Source organism: Notechis scutatus, chromosome 1 (assembly GCF_049901735.1).
Source record: "Notechis scutatus isolate UNSWTSFEM ecotype Mainland chromosome 1, rNotScu1.2, whole genome shotgun sequence".
Taxonomy (NCBI): Eukaryota; Metazoa; Chordata; class Lepidosauria; order Squamata; family Elapidae; genus Notechis; species Notechis scutatus.
Window position 1 is genome coordinate 114,748,846 of NC_142009.1, and position 21,742 is coordinate 114,770,587.

Genomic DNA, 21,742 nt, shown 5'->3' on the forward strand with positions numbered 1-21,742 from the left:
GTATTGGTCTAGCAAATGTTTTGTATGCTCTAGTTAGTCGTGTGATATTACCAGAGAAAAAGCTACGTAAGATTAGGTTAACAACTCTTAATGCCTTTTTGGCTATGTAGTTACGGTGGGCTCTAGCACTTAGATCATTTGAGATGAGTACTCCAAGGTCCTTGACAGAGTTTGGATAATCAGCAAGGTCTTGACTATTCAGCCTATATTTTATTTTCTAATTTTTTTTGCCAATATGTAAGACAGAGCATTTATTTGTGGAGATTTGAAGTTGCCATTTGTTTGACCATTCTGATACATAGTCAAGATCTTTTTGAAGGGTAGCAGTATTGTCTGTGTTGTTGAATATTTTACATCATCAGCAAAGAGAACGCAGTTGCTCTTAATATGATCACAGAGGTCATTTATGTAGAGTATGAAGATACTTGGTCCTAGAACACTTTTATTTCATTTTTATTTTATGTTATGTGAATCCAGCCAATTAAACAAATCATGGTTTGGTATGAAGATGAGCCTTGTTGCAAACTAGGATTTTTGAAAGCTTTGAATAGTGAGGCTTCTGTTTTATTCAAGAAAAGATGCAGAAAATGGAAGAAGCATACATTACCCTTGATGTTTCCTTGGGCTGCTCCTGTTTTCATGACGGGACCTAGCTAATGAAAGAGGTTATGATTACATTGATGGTGCCTTATTTTTTTTTAATCACACTCGTTCTTTGCCAGAATGAAATAATCATGAAAATTAACATTAGTTTTGTTGTCTCTGCATAGTAATTAATGTAGATAATAGCTGTATATAAACTGCTTACAGTGACAGGAATTCATATAGTTGTAATCCAATATACCCTGAGGGAAGAGATAAGAAGAAAGCTAATATATTGTATTTACAATATTAGTAAATTGTACCTGAATAGAGAAGAATCCAAGACTGGTGATCTAAACGTAGGTTAATTCAATCTTATTAATTAGCTGGGTCACTATAAGGTAAATAAGAATTTCATTCTGATGAGCAACAAAAAATGTAGGAGTATTGGTTGATACCACATTAATGTTGGGCTGAGGATAAAAAAAGTTGTTTGAATTTGAGAGATGTAAAAGGGACAATTGCAGATGAATTTCTTCCAAATATCCGCTGGAAATGCTTACGTTCACAGAGAGAGGGAAAGAGGGAAAGAAACTGATAATAGCTCTTTGGTAAAGCAATGCTCATTCAAGAATTCAAGTCCCCATAATAAACCATTAATATGAGGTCTGAACATACACTAAATAGAGAGGGAAAATTTGTTGCCTATATGCGCTGTAGCCATTGCTGACTGGGTAGAAACTGGTGTAATTTGAAGTGAATGTTTTCTAAATCAATAGGAACAGTTTTCAATCTGAACATTTAGAAGCAAAAAAAATACCCAAAGTATAAAATGCAAAAGTGTTTCAAGAGCCATTTTTAAACTTAATTCTTGTGACTTTAATGCAAAGTTGTGTGGATTTCTGTTTTATGTATTCAAGTTGCTATCTTTTGTGATTAAAATAAACTTTGGGACAATGGGGCTTTCATGGCACTTACCATGGTGCTTATTGATAAAGAAACAACTTCCTGTGAAATACTATGTCCTCATCAATATATTCCATTTAAGTAAATAAGTATTTTTTCCTTTAAAAAGCTCTTTTTAAACTATGTACATTATAGTAACACCATTTTGCAACTGAGCTGGCTATGAAGTCCCTACAAATGAATGCTAAACATAACTGTTGCTACTTTACTAAGATTAGCTGCTCTTAAGGCAGCTATTCTCAAAACGCTTGAGAAGGGAAACATTCTGCACTGGGAACTTCAGGCTCTTATGATTCTTCTCCATAGCTAGTCATTCTGAGGAATGCTAGATTTCATATGAGTCTAAATTAGGGATTTAAACATTAGTGGGTGAGGAAAAATGCAAACATTGTCCATTTGCCCCAGACCAGAGCTTCATATGCTTCAGTACATACATTAACAGAGCTTTGCAAATAAGGTCCTTGATTCCAAGACTGGATATTGTTTTCAGGTGTATTTGTTCGTTGCATATGTCCTGAAAAATACATACTCCTGTTGAGGAATCTATAGAGTAGGATGTGTGAATGTATGCGTATGCATGCACGCAAGACAGTTTTCATACCTAAGGCAATATACTGTGAATGAAGAGGTTCATTGATTGCATTTTATACATTTCTTATCTACTTTTCAAGGTTGTGGTCTTTCCTGCAGTTTCTGTTGCATTAGTTCTTATTCCTGTGCAAGGGACCACAAGAGTCCTAGAAAGCAGTAACGGAGAGTTCCACTTTCATCGCCAAATGTACCTGAAGGAGGCAGGTGAGGCTCAGGGCAGCTGAATAAAGCTGCACTTCCAGCATGGTAGTTTGGGTAGCATTAGGCAATGAATGGCCAACTGTTCTCAGTATGGCAATGGATTGATCACATTGTTGATCATTCAGCCACCTGGTGCTAGGCAAGCCCTTACTGTGTGGTTCCTTATGGAGTGCCTCAAATGGCATGCCCCTTCCAATCCATCTTAGTCACTAATTGCTTTCTATATATTTCACCAAGCGTCCCTGCCTAAATGGAATATTTCCATTCCCAGAGGCACCATATGTCACCTTGATAGAGGCTGGGAAACGGGAGTTGCAGTATCCTTTGATAACCTGCTTGTGATCCTCCAGGATAAGCCATTTAGCCAGCCGTTGTCAGAAAAACAAAGCATTTAGACCAGATAGGCTCTAGTAGTCTAATCCAGCCAATCAATTCTCCTGCTTTAACGCAGCTGGGGAAGCAGAAGCCTTGTTTTAAGAAGGTCTGCTAGGAGAAGACACCTTCCTTTGGAAAATATTCTCCCCAAAATGCTCGCATTCCCTGCTGATGGCCTAGCAGCTTAACCTTCATTTCTTCATAGTTGCCGGCCCACTCTCACAAAGCGAGTGGTTTCATGACTAAAAAGTATGTGTATAAACTTTAAATGTTGTGTATACCTGTACCAGAAACCATCAGTGTTATGTAGAAATTAGATTGTCCCCTCATCTTGATGTACATTTGTATATTTCTTATTCAACGCTGTGCAATCACTCTGAATTTCCTTTTCTTGCACTGATGAAAATGCCTCTTGTATAATAAATAAACTTCTTCCTGTGGTGAATGTATGTAAATAAAATTAAATAAAAACATTTAAAATGTCAGTTATACAAGCAGTGGCCTGAAAAGGGGGATATCTGTCACAGCTAAACTGAGTAATCAAGTTACTATGACTTCTGAAAAGTTCCAGGGATGCAATGTCAGAGGAAGTTTTTCCTTGTAATAGCTAAGTTGGTTTTCTGTAGCTTTTTATTTTCATTGTTTCCAAGTAAAGAGCCTAAAACTCACAATGTCTGTAAATCCAACATTATAATCTCCTTAAAGTACACTGTGTTGTTTAGATGTTTGTTTGAGCTGGTAGCACCCCTTGCAACTGCTGCGATATGTTTCCGTTGGCGATTTGTATATTACTTTGTACATGAGTCCTGCTAAGATTGTCATGAAAAGTAGCTTCTGCCATTAAACTACCTATAGCGGAATAGTATATAATGTTACAAATGTGTTACTACCATGCCATATTTTATTTCTCCAATGTAATTAAACTTATTTATTTGAAATCAACTATTCGTTTATCTGAATGTGAAATGATTTTGTGTGCATTTTCTCGCTTTGTACTGGGTTAGCCATGAGGAAATTTCAAGGTTCTGAAAGAAATGTTTTACTGTAACAACAAACGAGACTTTTGTCGTGTAGAAAGTTGCCCCCTCTTTCTCTTTGTTTTAGGCATGCAGGTAGCCCTTTTATTTTATTTTATTTTATTTATTTTTGTCAATTGCTTACAAGATAATAGGTATAAGTAAAAACATAGTTATGAATACATGGATACATATAAGAAAAATAAATTTAAAAAAATAAAAGAAACAATAGGACAGGGACGGTAGGCACGTTGGTGCACTTATGCACGCCCCCTACAGACCTCTTAGGAAAGGGGTGAGGTCAATAGTAGACAGTCTAAGGTTAAAGTTTTTGGGGTTTGGGGAAGAAACCACAGAGTCAGGTAGAGTATTCCAGACATTGACCACTCTGTTGCTGAAGTCGTATTTCCTGCAATCAAGTTTGGTGTGATTAACCTTGAGTTTGTATCTATTGTGTGCTCTTGTATTGTTATGGCTGAAGCTGAAGTATTCATTTACAGGTAGGACGTTGCAATGTATGATTTTATATACCATACTTAGATCAGACCGAAGACAGCGTAATTCAAGGTTTTCTAGGTCTAGAATTTCAAGTCTGGTGGCATAAGGTATTCTGCAACAAGTATTTGTTCGGCAACAGAAGTTATCACAGTGTTGCATGATGGGACTTACATCCGTTCCTCATAGTTGTGGCTGTTACAACATCCCCACAGACATAATTAAATTAGATGTCTGGCAACCAGCTCGCAGTTACATCCCTGCAGCTTCCTGTGTCATGTTATCACCATTTGTGACTTTCATTGCTGGCTTCTGACAAGTAAAATCAATGGTGAACCTGGCAGGACGTTGCAAACAGATCGTGTGACTATGGGATTCTGCAACTGCACAAGATTTGCCTAACAACAACATTGTTGCAACTACCATCGTAAATTGGCGTGGTCATGTGAAATTATGCTTTATGGCCACATCATTTATTACAACATTCCCAAGGTTGGAGATTGTCCAAACTAAAAGTATGGCTGGATCTCTATATCCAGTCTTTTGGACTCTTTTCCTGATTGTGCACTAAAGGCTCGTATTTATCCTAAGTGTGAAAAGTTCCTAATTGAAAGTCCAGCTGTCTATTGCCCATTTATCTGGTCTAAATCATGCCCGACATATTCCACATTCAGAGCAAAAGCCAACAAATAATTTTGTTTTCTGCAATGTAATTAATGCTTGTCATAGTTCCCAATCCAGTTAATAACCAGCTTGATACTACTTTCCTGTCTGTGCAATTGTTTATGTAATATTTTGGACAATACATCTCTGTTTTGCATTGCTGCAACTACAAAGTAACTGTTGGGAAATACATTACTTCTACAGATGCAAGATATATTTTTATGGATGCATGAAAAGACTCTCCATTTTGATCATCATCCTGATGATTCATTAATTTAAGTAGGACTTGCTTCTAGAAAGTGGAAAGAACAAAGGTAAGGTCATTCCAGAACGAGGTACTTGATTTCCCTCCCTCTCCCTCAGAGCAATGTCTCATTAGAAGAAAGCAACATGTACTAAAATAATACAAATGTCTTTTTTTTTTTACACCAGAATGTCATAGCATCTGAAGTCTGTGAGGTTTCTCTGCTTATCTGCCATCCAACTTCATTGGACGATCCTAAGTTTGATGATAATGAGAGAGGAATAAAAACCTATTCCTATTCATTTCCCTTGTATTATGCAGAATTTATATCCATATATCTTTTTTACTTGCTTTTTATCTATATTTAAAACACCCCAAGTCATAATAGAATCACCCCAGCTTGATAGTTTTGGCTTCTCCATCCTACATGTTTTCAGTTTTACAGTCATCTTTCTTTAGCTTATTGTGACTAAAACAGAATTCAAATGTAATACCATTGTTTTCTCTAAAAGCTGAACAATATTGGCTGTTTTCTTTCCAGTTTTTTTTCCTAACCATCCCCAGCCATAAAATTTGCCTTTTTCACAAGAAGCTTCAACAGAACTGAAAGAATATTTATTAGCAGCAAAAATTATTTTGACTTTTTCATATTTACCTGCTCAGACTCCCATCAATGTAACTGTAACTATATTTTGACCAAATGTGCATTACACTTAATCTTATTTATCATTCACTGGCTGTTCTTCATTTTACTCAGAATCTTTTAGAACTCAAAATTATTAAATTAACTATAATAATTTATGCACAAGTTCAAAGTCAAACTGATGCATCACTCCATCTGCTGTTGAAAGCAATTTATACCTACCGGCAGGTATTAGTAGTCCTGCAACCCTAGGAAGGGGCCCTTACAAGGTGCTACCAGCTGGGTCATCTGGACTTAAAGACTTGTGGACTTCAACTCCCAGAATTCCTCAGCCAGCAAAGTTGAAGGGAGTTGAAGTCCACAAGTCTTAAAAGTGGCCAAGGTTGGAGACCCCTGATCTGCACCAAGTTTTTTAAAAAGAGGTATTACTCCTCCTCCCTCACCCTTTGTCCTCGCTTGTGACAGTCAGAACCTTCCCAAATATTGGGCCCAGGATGGCGGGTTAATGAAATATGTGGATGTCGCCCCTGAAGATCCCTTGGATCAACCCAAATGGAAATGGCCCTGCCGACAAGCGGACCCTGCTAAGCACAGGAATAATGCTAGAAAGAAGAATTTATGTACAAGTTAAAATCAACAATCCTAATCCAAATCCTTGCTGTAGCTCAAGGGTTTTTTCTCCCATTTCCCTATAATAGCAATCATTTGTTCAGTTCTTTGTGTTCTTTAATCTGTTACCTGAAAAGAGCCTCTTCGATTATATATCCTATGATTAGTATGTTTACCAAAGAATTTTGGTGATTGTCAAATGCCTTTTTTTAGCCATTTTTTAGTTTTTCTGAGTTCTACCCATATCAGTTTTGAAGAATGGCCACTGGTCTGCTTTCTGGTATGGAGGCAGGTCTAACGTTTTGATTTGAAGATCAGTAATTTCATATTATTTAAAAACTTGTAGAGAGTTCTGTTTATTTGTTCTCCTGAATTAGCTTGATTATCAACTTATCCAAGGTTTTCTGGAAACACTCTCATGTAAAAAGTCTTTTGAGGGAGTCTTCCAAAGACCCATGGCAAAATGTGTGTACAATGTGTTTCCTAAAAGCAACTATTATTGGGGATATGTTATAGGTATGTCATAAGCAAGACTATTGAGTACACTAAGATGATGTTCATTATAAATATTGAACTGACAGAATATCTCCTTTTAAATAATCTTATAAGATCCCATTGTTGGGCTGCTACATATTAAAGGGAAAGGGGAATCTGCAAAAACATTGTTTTCCTTCTATGTCCTTTTGTTATTGAATTAATAGATAATATTCCTACCGTTCTTCCTCATCTAATCTGATGATATAAAGAGGAAGTTCATATAGCTCTCTGATCTTCTTTTTAAAAATAATTTCTATTTAAAAAATAATGCAGAATAAAAACTAAACAAGAACTATTTAGAATGAAGAAAAAAGAAAAGAGCAAAGACAAAGGTGCAAAATAAAAGAATAAACGAATAATAGAGAAGTGATTTCTGATATTTTTACAGCAATTATAATTATAAATATAAAATAACCTCATACTTTTAGGTTGCAGCTTTGTCTACATTTTCTCTATATTATATTATTTTTAGTCTAATCCTCAGATCCATATATATATATATAGTATATTTTTTCTGTTTCCTGCAAAAAATCAATAAGATGTTTCCAATCATCTTTAAATTTAAACAGTGTTCTGATCTATCTTTAATTAAAGCTGTCAAAATGAGCATTTCAACAAATTCCTTAATCTTTGCTATCCATGCCTCTAATCTGGATAAAGTCAAATCTTTCCACCTTTGTGCATATAATAGTCTTGCTGCAGCTGTTCATACAAAATAACAAAATTCCATAATTTTTTTCCAGCTGCTTATCCAAGTATCTCTATGATCCTGGCATAATTCCACCAGTTAATGAGATTATATTAATTAGTAATTAATTGCATTGATCAGTTAAAGTTTCAATCACTATTTTTGAATAAAAAGAAAAAAAATGAGAGAATTCGTTTATAATAAGTACAGATTATTAATACAGTCATAATGGGTTGCAACATAGAGAAAGCTTAGTGAAATAATTTTTAGTGGTTTGTATACAGACAGAATGAAACAGACAAACTTTTTGGACAAAGTCTGAATGATAATCCTGGTAATTCCAGTAATTTCCAGTTAATGTACAGATATCCAATCTTTATAGTCGCTAGAGGTGAATGCCAGACAGTCTGGGAAGTGCTGCAGAGTTGATAGGGCCATATCATCTACATAGGCAAGGATGGAATTTTCAGATGTTTTCCCTGGATTATGAGGGAGGCAAAATATTTAGAATTATTGTTATTATTTCACTGAGAAACTGCATTGGGTTTCTTTTCTTTCTTTCTTTCTTTCTTTCTTTCTTTCTTTCTTTCTTTCTTTCTTTCTTTCTTTCTTTCTTTCTTTCTTTCTTTCTTTCTTTCTTTCTTTCTTTCTTTCTTTCTGTCTGTCTGTCTTTCTGTCTTTCTGTCTTCCTTTCTTTTTAATAGTGCTGTAAAAAGGACACCTACAAACTTCTGATGCTAGGCCAGGGGTGTCAAACTCAAGGCTAAGTGCTTAAATCAGGCCCATGGGGCCTCTCTGGAAACAGTGAAAGATTGACCCATGGTGGCTCTGCCAGCAAAAACGGAGCTTGAGGAGGCCTCCAAGCTCCATTTTTGCTGGCAGGGGGCTGCAGGAGGTCATCACAGCCAATAACACGCCCCCCAGCTCCATTTTTGCTGGCAGAGGGCTAGCAAAACAAACTTAAAACAAAACAAAACAAAAGGAGAAATGTTTCCCCTTTTGCAGGTGTCCCCCAACACGAGTGATGTCGAGCTGGCCATGCCCCCAGCCACCCCACAGCCACACACCCGGCCCCCGAGGTCAAATACAACCCTCAACAAAATCGAGTTTGACAGTCCTATCCTAGGCCTAGATCAAGCATCTTCAAACTTGGCAAGTTTAAGACTGGTGGACTTCAACTCCCAGAATTCCTGAGCTAACATGACTGGAGGAGGAATTCTGGGAGTTGAAGTCCACAAATCTTAAAGCTGTCAAGTTTGAAGACCCCTGACCTAGATACATAGATAATCTTCTCATATTTATAAATGAAAAACAAAATGTGGCCTTAAGCAGAACATTGAAGTCAGGCAGTCTCTCTCCCCGTAACATTTTGCTTTTTCAGAATTGTTCCCACAAAAGCATTGCAATATTCTGTTTTTTCAGCCTACAGGATGGGGATCCCTTTTTCTCTCAAGGGGCTGGGGAGAGTTTAAACAGGCCAACCTTTTGCCCTCCAAGTCAGAAATCCACTTGTGACAGCCTAATTTAGCTTTCAAGCTTCAATTCTAATGCAATACTTCTTCTCCATATTACACCTTCTGGATCACAGAAAAATGTTTAATCCGAAAAGGTCATTGGGTAATTTGCCAGGTGGCAATCCCATGAACTGCATCTGGGCAGAGATCTGACCTTAAGGCATTGAAAGTGGGTCTTGCATGGGTCTGAATTAGTGTAGTTTTCTAAAAAAAAACAAAAAACTATATTGGTTTTAAAGCAAAGTTTTAAAATTCCCTGGTCAGTCATATAAGGAAAGTTACTTAACCAACTTGCAGCATCAAGTCATACAAGTGACAGACAACGTGCCATGACAGATGTAGGAAATGTCACAAATAAAAAGATTATGCAAGAAGATAGAGAGCCAAAGAATTTCTCTGACATATGCACTTACACATAATTCTGTACTGAGAGTGCTTTGTAGCTCATATACAGGCAAAAATACAAACCCTTTTGTGAAAAGATGATTTTAAAATTAAAAATACAGCTCTCCCTTTTCTAATATAGTGGATGCAAATGTAGCTGTATTGCAGATGGTTCCTAGGATAGCATTTCTACCATAGAATAGGATGTGATGAGATATCCAGAACTGATACCATGTGGGCCATAGGAAGGGCATTCAGAAGAGCCCAAATTTTATAACTGGTATCTTCAGTGCACCTGGTCACAAGAGATGGGAAGCTTAAAGCAGAGATGGGCAACCCTTCTAGCTAGGACTCCAGAAAATTGCAAGTAGACCAGCAGCCCTCAACATTTTTGCACCAGGGACCAGGTCTATGGAGAGAGGTTATTATGCAGACTGGAGGGGGAGTTCAGGGGTGGGATTCAATTTTTTTTTTACTACCGGTTCTTTGAGCGTGGCTTGGTGGGCGTGGCAGGGGAAGGAAACTGCAAAATCCCATTCCCTCCCCACCCCGCTAACCTGCTTTCCAGCTCCGTTCTCCTGTGCAGGGCAACAAAAGAAGACCCAGCTAATCAGCTGGGACTCGGGAGGCAGTGAATAGATGGGGGTGGGGCCAGTCAGAGGTGGGATTTGCCGGTTCTCCGAACTACTCAAAATTTCCGCTACCAGTTCTCCAGAACTGGTCAGAAACTGCTGAATACCCACCTCTGGAGTGGTTTCATATGCTGCTTGCATCCCATGGATGGAGCTTCCCTTGTTTGCGCAGCCTGTTTTCTGCAGCCCAGTGCCGGTCCAGAGGCTGGGGGGTGGGGACCTCTGAAGTAGACTACATAATACGGTATGACAATCGAAGGGCAATTGATCTGTTAGAAAGTCGCTTCCTTTGTACAAAATGCTCTCTGTACATTATTTTCAAATGTTTATAAAGGTAGAAGGCAGAGCAAATTAGCTTGATACCAAATTCTGAAAACCCAGTATCCTCTTCTAAGAAAGTAAAAGAAAATAAGACATACTGCACCAAGAGACAGTGAGTAAAGCTAACAAAGACATCTTGTATTCTTATGCATGTTAGATCAATAAAGAAAGTTAAAACTGGGACCATGGAAACAAGAGTTTATCTTTTCAGTTAAAAAGAAAGCAAGACAGGTGTTAATGAATCTGTACTACCACTGAAATTGTGCTTCTTCTAAATCCATAAAACAAATATATTTGCAAATGCAATGCGGAGAGAAAAATAAACACCCTCTCAAATATGAAACTATCAGCAGTGATTAAAACAAATCCTGTGTAACCATGTTTAGTCATCTATTCTACAGCACAGTAATTTTCACATTGAACTCAATTTCTGAAAATCTAAAGGTAGTGATAAGCCTTTGCTCTCTGCCTCAATCTAAAGGCCAATTTCCCTCCAATGGGATAAATTTAACTGCAGGTTAATTACCTATAAGTTATGAAGATCTATAAATAGGTATTTGTTTGTTTATTTTTGTACTTTATCAGCTTTACATCCTGCCTTTTCTTCAGGAACTCAAGACATTCTTTTTATTCCTGAAAATAAAAACTCTTGGAGATAGGTTGGGTTGAGATAGAGTGAGAGACTGGCTAAAGGTCACCTAACCAGCTTCCATGGTTGATGGCAGACTTGCACTGGGGTTTTTCCCATGTCAGTCCAAACCACTGAGCCATATTGTGTTTGTGTGGTATGGACTCTCTCCCACTACTTTTCCACTCTTGTCTCTAGTTACCTACAAAGGTAACTTTCTATCAGTTTGGTTACTGTATAAGGAGTAATCCCATTTGGAACAGGGAATGTAGGGAGAAAAAGCACCAGAAGAGACTCGGGGGGGGGGATTCTACCAGATCGGGCGAATCCCTTGTTCCGATGATCAGCTGGCTCCGAAACGGTTTGCTGCAACAAGCGTGTGGGCCTGCCTGCCCGCCCCTGCTCTTTCCTGTCCTTTATTTCCTTCGTTTAGAGCACAGCTGATTCGTGTGGCAGAGCAGCTTGCCGTGCCTCGGTTGTTTTATTCACAGATGCTGCAGTTGAAGGTAAGTATGGGCTTTTTCAAATGCAGAATGCGCACGCAAAGCGTGCGATCACCAAACTAGTTGTTATCCAGTTGGAATCCCACCCCTGAAGAGACTGTTTAATTTTTGTCTAGGTCCCCTTTTGCAACCTTTAAATTATAGCTCACTTCACTGCTTTCCAATGTGACAAATGCATGTTTAAAGTGCAAGCCTGCCAATATTACATCTTGGTAAGTCCTAAGACTTATTAGTACTATAGAGAAGATGCTAGCTTACCATGAAGGACCACAGCAATAAAGTTTGCATATTATCTATTGATCATTTAGGCTCAGTTTGCTTGCATCATTTTCATTACTGATCTGATTTTCTCCAACCTGTCATTTCTCCAAGGTACTTCCTTCTTAGAGCTGACCTGCATTCTGCTAATACTGCTATTGAGTAGAAGATATTTGAATGGGATGTCTCTTAAACATATAGAGATTTTGTTTTAACACCAGTAAGGAGCTCCAAATATGCCACATAGCCATCGTTTCTGGAAAAAATGGATGCAACCATTTTAGGAAGTGAAGGGTCCTAAGGATGTGTCTCCAGTCCAGCATGCTGTATCTCTGATTTGTTGGACAACAAGAATTTCAGTCTAGCATAATGACTTGGATGGCTGGGAATTCTCAAAACTACAGTCCAAAATGCCAGGAAAATCCAAGCTTGGTGAAGGCTGTTTTAAAAAACTTCCCTTGTGAACCCATGACCCAAGAGATAATGGAAGGTTTATTCTAAGGAAATACATTTTCTGCAGTTCAATCAATACTTGTTGTTTCTATTGCTATTATTATTATATTTATAACTTGCATTCCCTCAAGAAGTTCAAGACCATATACATAAGGGAGTCTCTCTCTTCCTTTTGCCTTCTCTATGAAATAGATTGGTCTGCGAATAGCAGTTGGCTCAACATTCAACCCAACCCAACTCAACTTCAACATTTCATGGTTAAAGAAACTATATTGGCTCAGAACAGTGAGAATGATTATTATTGCCAAGAAGAAGAAAGGCAGACTGAAAAATAGAAATGGCATTGTTCCTTTAATCTTTATATAGACCAGTGGTGGCTAACCTTTTTGGGCTCCCGTGCTGAAAATTGCACACGCATGCACACTCCCTTGCCAGCACCCAGAAGGCAATGTGCACAGGGCCCCCCACGCCCCCTGCGCATGCGTGAGAGACCCCCCCATGCCCCACACATCTCTGCGCATGCACACGCATCTCCTGCGCACCCCTGCACCCCGTGCATGTGCGCCAGATACCCAACAATCAGCTGGCGGGCAGCAAGGGTGCATACGCAGTGGGGCTCTTCTGGGCGACCTCTCGTGTGCTGGCTCTGCGTGCCACTTCTGGCATGCGTGCCATAGGTTCGCCATCATGGATACAGACTAAGAATCAGCTTCTGTTTTAGTATTTATTTTTACCAATAAAAAATGTTCAGTCTTCAAGTCTGAGTTCATTTAAATGGAACATAAAGGTACAAAGTATCAGCATTTCACAGGTGGAAGGCCTTTATTAACCTCAATATTAGAGGTTTCTAGAGTTTCCTCTAACAATCATGCAGACTAGGAAGCTGAATTTCTATGCCTAATCTTGTGTGTGCATGTAAGTGTATATAAAACTGAATGGAGAGAAAGGCATCACTAGTCTTCACCTTCATGTGCTGTCCCTTTTAATTCCTAGTCTTTCAGACCTTGCTGATTATGAATGATGAGTACTGCTGATGTCCAATCTTACGCTCAAAAAGCCTGTTTCTAATTATAACTTATTTTTAGTAATTAATGAAAGCAAAGGATTAGCTTGGCAATATCCTGGATTAAGATTTTAAAACAAGATTTATATACAATATATGGAAACTAGAGCATGAGAAGATAAAATATAATTTATAATTAAAACCAGAACCTGTTGATGACCAAGACTCACAATGAGGCAAACTGACAAGCTGGATGTGCCCCAAAAGATATGCAAAATGAAATGTGTTCCTTGGGTCTTTGCACATTACAACAAACTCTGCAGAAAGTAAACAAACTGACCACCAACTTCTACAAACAGCATTTCATTTCCCAGTCTGAGCGACCACTTTTGTGCTGCTCCTTTCCAACTTCTTCCTCCTCTTCCTTCTCCTCTTCCATCTCCATCTGCTTTCCTGTTTACAATTTTTTTTCTCTCAGCAAAGTGCGCTATTTGAAAGCAACCTGCCACCAAAATGTGTGGGGATGTAGAACATGACCTATTCCTTGGCTAAACATATTGTCTATACTGAGCTTGCAACCCCTGACAACAATGTATTTTTGGATATTAATTATTCATCTTCATATTATTGAAGAGAACTACTGATACCTTGTAGAGTAGGAGGACTTAGGAAATTAGACTAGGAAACAAGAGGAAGTACTCCATCTGCCCAAAGCTATAATGGCTGAGCTTGCAACAAAACATTCTCAGTATGAAGCCACAAATTGCTCAAATTCCCCAATGCTCAGAATCAGACAAACAGTATAAAGACTACACAGCATTCTACACCCTACAAAGTTCTGCAGAATACTTTGCATGACAATAATAAGGATATACAATCTCCTTAGAACAAATGGTCAACATTCTGTTATCCTAGAAAATCATGTGGCCATTTCAACAGGAGTTAGTTATTTATTATATTCATTTATTTTTCACATTTCTCTACCACCCGTCTTCTTCAAAATGGGACTCTGGGCAGTATGCAATAAACTGTTAAAGTATAAAACAGTATCATCTGTTTCAGCTGAAGCCTGCTGTTCTCCGTTCAGACCCCTACAGTTTCCAGGTACCACAAAAGAACACCCATTGCATCACTCATGTCACCTGGAATGGAGATATATAACTGAATATAATTAGCGTACTAGATGATCTTACCCAGTGGTTTCATGTAGATGTTAAAAAGACAGAAGAGACCACCAATCCGTATGGCACCCTGCAAATCAGGGGCCGAGAGCTGGACCTTTTACTCCCTATCAATACTGATGGGGACCAACCTCCAAGAGAGGAGATGAGCCAGCACAGAACTATGCCACCCATCCCTAACTCCCTAAGTTGGCCCAAAAGGGTTAGCCCACGTTCGATAGTATCTATGAGAGGTTAAGAAGAGCATCTTCTTCTGTTGAAGATAAAAGAATAAACCCATGACCATATTCCAAGTATTCCAAGTCAACTTTTTGTTGAAACAAACAAAAATCTTCCATTGCCCTGGATAGAGTTAAATAGTTGTCCTAGAAAATGGTAGTTAGAGGAGGGAAGGCCTTTTCCTCTATCCAGTAATGCCATCTGATGTTTTCAGTGGACAGCTTCTGATCATCCTAAGAAGCAGTCCTTTGAGTATTGCATTGTCTTGTTTTGGATGCCTTGAAGCATTAAAAGGTTCAGGAACATTTATACTTTCTAAGAAGCATATTCAAGCCAGCATAATTTTCAGGGCATAGTGTAAAATGCTGCGGAGAAGATAAAGTTACTTTATTTTGAGAGTAAAAATCCTACAGTTTTGGTTTTGTGGCTCCTCATTTTAAACCACCATCTCTGTATGTACAGACTATCACAGAGGTGCTATTCAGCAGGTTCTGACCAGTTCTGGAGAACCGGTAGTGCAAATTTTGAGTAGTTCAGAAAACCGGCAAATACTACCTCTGACTGGAGATTTTACAGTATCCTTTCCCTGCCACGCCCACCAAGCCACGCCCACAGAATCTGTGGTAAAAAAATTTGAATCCCACCACTGGACTATCATGAATAAGCCTTCATTTTCCCAGGTCAGCCTCCATGCTTGGAAGTATCCTTGAGGCAGCTTTCTGGAATTATTATCTTTCTTTTTTTTAGAAAATCCCTTAGCAGTGAGAAAAAGACATGGACTTGACATACCTTTTTAGAATACATTCCTATATATGCTTGGATTAAGTCTATCATTAAAAATACCATAAAGTAACCAAAGGCAGTAGCAGCACTAACAACAATAACAAAATAATGGGAGCAACACCTAAAGTAAAACCCAAACAAAGAATTTAAACCTATGTCATCTGTGAAGACATGGAGACTTTTACCCTTTTGCTATTCATATTTATCTGGGAAGCAAGCCTCATTATTTTAGTGGAATTTAGTTCCAAGTAAGTTTATTTCATATTGCAGCTGCCTTTGGTTTCATGTGTAACTGGGCAATGTACAGTCAATCAGCATGGAGTGACTGGGGGAAAAAAAATCACCATATGGTGTGAGAAATTAGCTGTGTGATTCCATTCTTGGAATAACACTCTTAGCTTTGTTAGTAGATGTCACATTTAAACTTCTGAGATTGTCACAATGAAAGACACTTCTTGTACATAAATACAACTTGGAAATGATACAGCTTCCCTGTTATGAGGAGAAAATGCAAATGGCACATGGTGATAGGTTTTGGCTTAAAACGAGTTTAGCAGATAATCATAGTTTCTAGTGATGGGCTTCAGAAGTAGGGTGACTTTTCTCAACGTGTATTTGTGGAGGAGGCTGCAGACACTGTGTTCCAAATTTTACTTCTGTTAAATTTGTTAAGTGTTTATCCCATAGATGCCTGCATTATTAGAGGGTTGGGTTGTTGTTGTTCTTTTGAATCTGCAGAAAATTTAACAAAAACTAAATTTGAGGAGTAAATTATCTTTTCCCTTGATTAAAAAGACAGCCTTCCACTTATGCCAGGAATAAACATGATGCATCTGTGGATCATGGGTGTTTGTCTAGGACAACTTACCTCAGCCAACTCACCACGGTCATCTCGCTACAGCCAACTCACTATGGGACAACTCGTTGCAGACAGTTCTACACAGGATAACTCAAAGCAATAAATGTTATCTGCCACTGTTTCTTTGACAAAAATAGAAATAATGTTGAAGAAACAGTGGTGGATAATATCATATCGAATTATCCCATGTGAAACTGTTGTGGCAAGTTTTTCCTGTGACAAATTGGTTGTGGTGAAATGGCTGAGGCGAATTGGACACAGAGAGATGGCAGTGGCAAATTATCCCATTGTTCTACCAATTGGCACTTTCCACTACTTCTCTACTACAGTTAACAGGTCTTGATATTTCTTCGTTTTCCATCTTTGTTAAACATTCTCTTAAGGTACAAAACTATTTGGTATAAATTTTCAACATTTTTCTATATCACTTTATCTTGTAATCATTAACCTGTCAAATATGCCTATCTTGGTATATGATGCATTAATTTTCAAATCAGTACTGTGTCTTTTTTATTTCAAATACTCTTATTTAAAATTCACTGAAAATTTTCAGGTTTCAGCCAAGAAAATGACAACATGTGCATATAGAACTACATATATCTTCATGTCTACAACCCACATACTATACATGGAACATAAGCATATCTTAAATGTTTATTTATTAATACATTAAACAATAGCAACATTAGATATCTTTGTTTTATTGCATGTTATGAGCTATTAACTAAGCATTCCATTTATTCTTATATGTGCTTTACTTCCTACCCATATTGCTCTTATCACATTCTGTAACTAATTCTCATATCCACATCTGTGTAATACAATCCATCATTTAAACCTATTCAACAAACATGTATTGATAAAATATTGACCCATAAAAATAAACATATTTTTCTTTCTCACATTCATATACTTTTAAATTCCTTGTTGAAAAAGAAAGATTTTATCTGCATACCCCATTTTGTCCAAACACTAATCTCATACACTATACTGAGCTATAAAATGGCTTGTTTGGGTCTGACTCGGCATAATATGTGAACCCAATTAAGCAGGGCTCATTTAAGAAATAAACAAACCATGGATTAGTAGAATGTGTGAATTCAGCCACTGGAAACCAGCAGTGGATTGGAAAGCCAGAACTGTATTGTAACTCATTGATTACTAGTTCTCCATGGTTAGGAGAATGTCTAAGTGAAAGTGAAAGACAGTGATAAGAGCTATATCTACATTTGAAGATTACTTAGTTAGGAAGAATGAATTTATCTTCTAAAGAATGCTTCATACTCTCTCTAGGGCAACTCTGAAAGGGGAAAAAATAGCAGTTTCCGGAACCTCCTAGAAAAGTACTTCCTAGAAAAGTAGCAGTGCAAAAGGTATGGCCTAGGAATTGCATATATCCCATCTACATCCCTTCAACAGCCTCCAGAGTAAAAGATGTTGGTGTTTTTTTTTCCTTTTTGCATTTTGTAGAATTTGAAAGACTGATTATGAAACAAAACGGGTTCCTTAAGTACACAGAAGCTTGAGATTCACATTTGACCCTCAACCATAGCTCCCCACCCTGAAGAGGTCTTGCCTTCACTACTTTTAGAGTCTGGCCTTGAACCAGCAGTAAGAAGCCTGCAATCATCTTTCAGTAATGAAAGCCTAGATAATAAGAATGACTCAAACGTAACATGAAGTGCACGAATGTCATGGCTTTTGTTTTTCAAGTGATGGACAGGCAGAATTAAGCTGTCAAAGGGGCTTGTTCTGAGCAGGTGATAACAAGTGTTTTCTTACTGATATTATCCAAACATGTGGTCCATCATCAGATTAGAAAGCCCTTTTTAGGGCTAGAGCTTTGTGATATCAGCAATTAAGCAAAAGAAGGAATTATCTCAATGAAGCAATACAGAAAGTGTACTCCGACATGAGCTTTAGAATATGATAAGAGAATTAGCTAAAATTAGGCTGAAACAAGGAGTCAGTTTGCTCTGCATATGGATCCTCATCTCAGAAGCACTCCAACTAACCTTGCATTGGGCATGGTAGTAACTCATCCAAATTTATTCACAGTACAAGTGGAGCTCAGCCTTCTCATTACCAAGCCTGGAAAACACCAAAAAAGCCAAACAGCATTTATAATTCTGCTGTCTGAATTGGCCAAAACTGGCAGGAATGCTAGACAGTTATGAGTGAATAAAATTTGATGAATTTCCTAGAAATTAGTATAAGGGTTTTGGTTATCACACTTCTGCTCCCTGAGTATAAAGGAATCTACTATAATATGTGTTTGTTTTTCTCCCAAACAAGATGAAGAATCCAGATTTCATAGAAATCAATGAAGGGTTTTTAAAAGAAAGTCTTTCAGCGGCATTGAATGCTTGCTTAGACTACATCCACAGCATTCTCAGAAATTTTTGGTTAGCACAAACTGACCCTTTTGTTCTCAATGTCTCTGTTATTCTAAAGTGTACACCACTTTGGCAAAGCCAACATCCAGGGAGAGAATATTCCCTACAAGGACAAAAGTCAGAATCAGGATTAACATAACTTTCCAGCGTGTTAAATTTTTGAATTGCATATCCAAAACAGAAGACTAAAATGGATTAGGAAACCAAGACAAGAGCAAGTGGGGAATCTCCATCCTACAGCATCAGTGAGCCAAGAACATCATCACTCTCTTTGACATCAGGATTGGGATGTGGGCTGAGGCAGGGCACAACTTCACTGAGCAGCAAAAATTGCAGGAAAATCGGTGGGATTTCGGGGAAAGAGTAAGGAGGAAAATATTTCCAATGATTGATCTTGAGGCCGATTTAACCAATACATTTAAATAGGATATCGCACATTTACTGGAAACACATTGCTTTGCTAATGTGATGGAATGTAGTGAGTGGGTGGATGCTCAGGAGGGAGGAGGTGCCTTTCAGAGGAGTAAGAGGCATTCAACAGAATCCAGGAAGAGAATTCACTAGCTAGTTTGGGGCAACTGGAAAATGACTGCTTGCAGAAGTTGCACTGAAGATAAATGTTCTTGGATGTATCCCTTGTATTTCTAATGAGAACAGAAGCGTTATCATTTTACTACTATCATAAGCATGGTTTGGCTTTATAGGTATTCAGAATGAGGTGGTCCATGTATTGGGAGAGAAGGAAAGAGGAGGAACTGGGATAGAACCAAGAGCAAGAGAAAACTAGAAAGTTTAATAGGTACAGTATGTGACCAATATGAAGCCATTAAGATCATTCTAAGTGTTCCCTGTAGGGCAGCTTATGTATTTAAAGCTAAGCATGTGATCAATTAACCAATTAAATAAAGTGTTACTCTAAAACTATTAAACTATAATGAAATCCACAGTATGTATGCCTCAAGATGTTAAAACACAACATATAATTAGATAGAAACTGACTGAGCTCAGGGCTCTTGTGTATATTGTTGAAAGGAAAGAACAGCCCCATTGATAGAAATATCTCGATTTCTGTTTGCATACATCTCTAGGCTTAAAGCAATAACTCACACTTCCTCCAGTTGCCACTGAAATACAAAGGGCATCCAGGATATAAACACATAGAGAAAAGAGAGGGAGAGACACAACAACTGTAATGCAACAACCCTCACAAATCCTGTCCCATAATATTAGTGGTGGATTAAAATCCATTGAGATAAACACACTACAGTAGAGGTATATTTAGGCCATGAGGTTTGAAATGTGCACTGTTTTTCAGCTTTTCTTGAGTAAAACAATAAGAGACTGGGTTGTTGTTTTTTAAGTTAATAGGCTTAAAATGATAACATAGAATTTGATCCAAATGCATAGCCTTATTTTCATAAATCTAAGGCAAGGAGCAGTGAGAGTGCAAATGTCCAAGGAAAATAGAGAACTGGTCCAAATGAGGAGATCAGACTCATCCAAATGGATGAAACACAATACTTAAATTTATGGCCTTCTATTATTTCCCATTGATTATATTGGTATTCTCTATCCCCATGGAAACGTGGATGATGAAGCTGTAATTTAGCCTGGAGCTTTCCAGAAGAAGTGAATACATGTTTGGCAACTCTGTGATTGCAGTGATAAAACGGCATTAGTAATTAATAATCTCACAAAAATAGAGAGCCATCATCGGCTGTCATGAGTCTATTAACAAATAAATCTAGAAGGAAGGAGTTCCCCAGTGGGAATCTCTTGATGGATGATAATAAATAGAATGGAATGTTTGGGAGGCAGGAAAAGAAAGAGAAAATTGACAAGAAAAGAAATTCAAGATATTATTATACCAATTATTGGTGCTTCAATAGCTGAAGACATTTTAAATCTTTGCTTATTACTACCCAGACACATGCAAAAGATGATTGGCTTTTTTTTCCCCTTTCCCCCTTTTCTTCTGCCCATTTTATCTTCAATCACCTACTCTCTTGCTAAAAAATTTCCATCCGTTTCTTTCAACCTTTCACGGCTCCCTGGATGGTTTGTGGCACCGCTGCAGCCCTCCAGTGTCCATTCTTGTTTATACAGGTGTTCATTGGCTGCTGCTGTAGTTAGGCTGACAGAAATGAACAAAAACGTAAGTTCTGTTGTTGGCCTATGTGACAACAAGATGAAACCCGTAGCCCTGAGGTAATCTTCCTGAGGTTTTATCCCCAGCAACTGTTCCATTATGCCTTCTTAAATATGCTATTGCGATGCTGGTTTAACTTGTTGCAAAATGTTTTGCTGCTAATTAGGAGTCAGGATTTAATTAAAGCAAACAGGTGGTGGTGGTGAGGATGGCAACAGAAATAACAATGGTTAACAACACTATTGCTGACCTTTATTATGTCACCCGTATTTCCAACTTTGCTGAGGAACATTCTGGCCACTGTCTTCTCAGTTTATGGCACAATCACACCTCCCTTTAACTAAGGTTGAGGTTTTCATCCCAAAGTCCATAGCTAAATGACTATGGAGATTCTCAGTCATCCAGGTCATGGTTGTCCCCAAGGTGCTTTTTCAAGAGGCAACCGGACTTCCTGTTTTTACTGAGCTGAGCAGAATGAAAGAAGCTTCTTGGATGAGAAGTGAAACATCTTCAAAGAAAAACCAGGAAGTCCAGTTCCCTCTTGAAAAAGCACCTTTGGGATAAGGTTGAGGTTGTTTCCCAAACCATTGTTTAAGGTCACACCATCATGAGACCTTCCTTCCTCTCATCCTTGGCCCATGGCAGAAGCCACCCAACTGGAATTTTCTTTTCCACTTTGAAAGGGGCATCTTCTCTCTTTTACTGCTACAAACCTTGCTTGGGCAGCAACGGTGTCAGTGATCCAGGATAGACTGGGATCTGCCCAGCAATGTGTGTGACCACTTCAGTCATGTTGCACAGCAGGCAAAGTGCAGGAAACTTGAACTGCCCTGAGGTAGGACATATTTT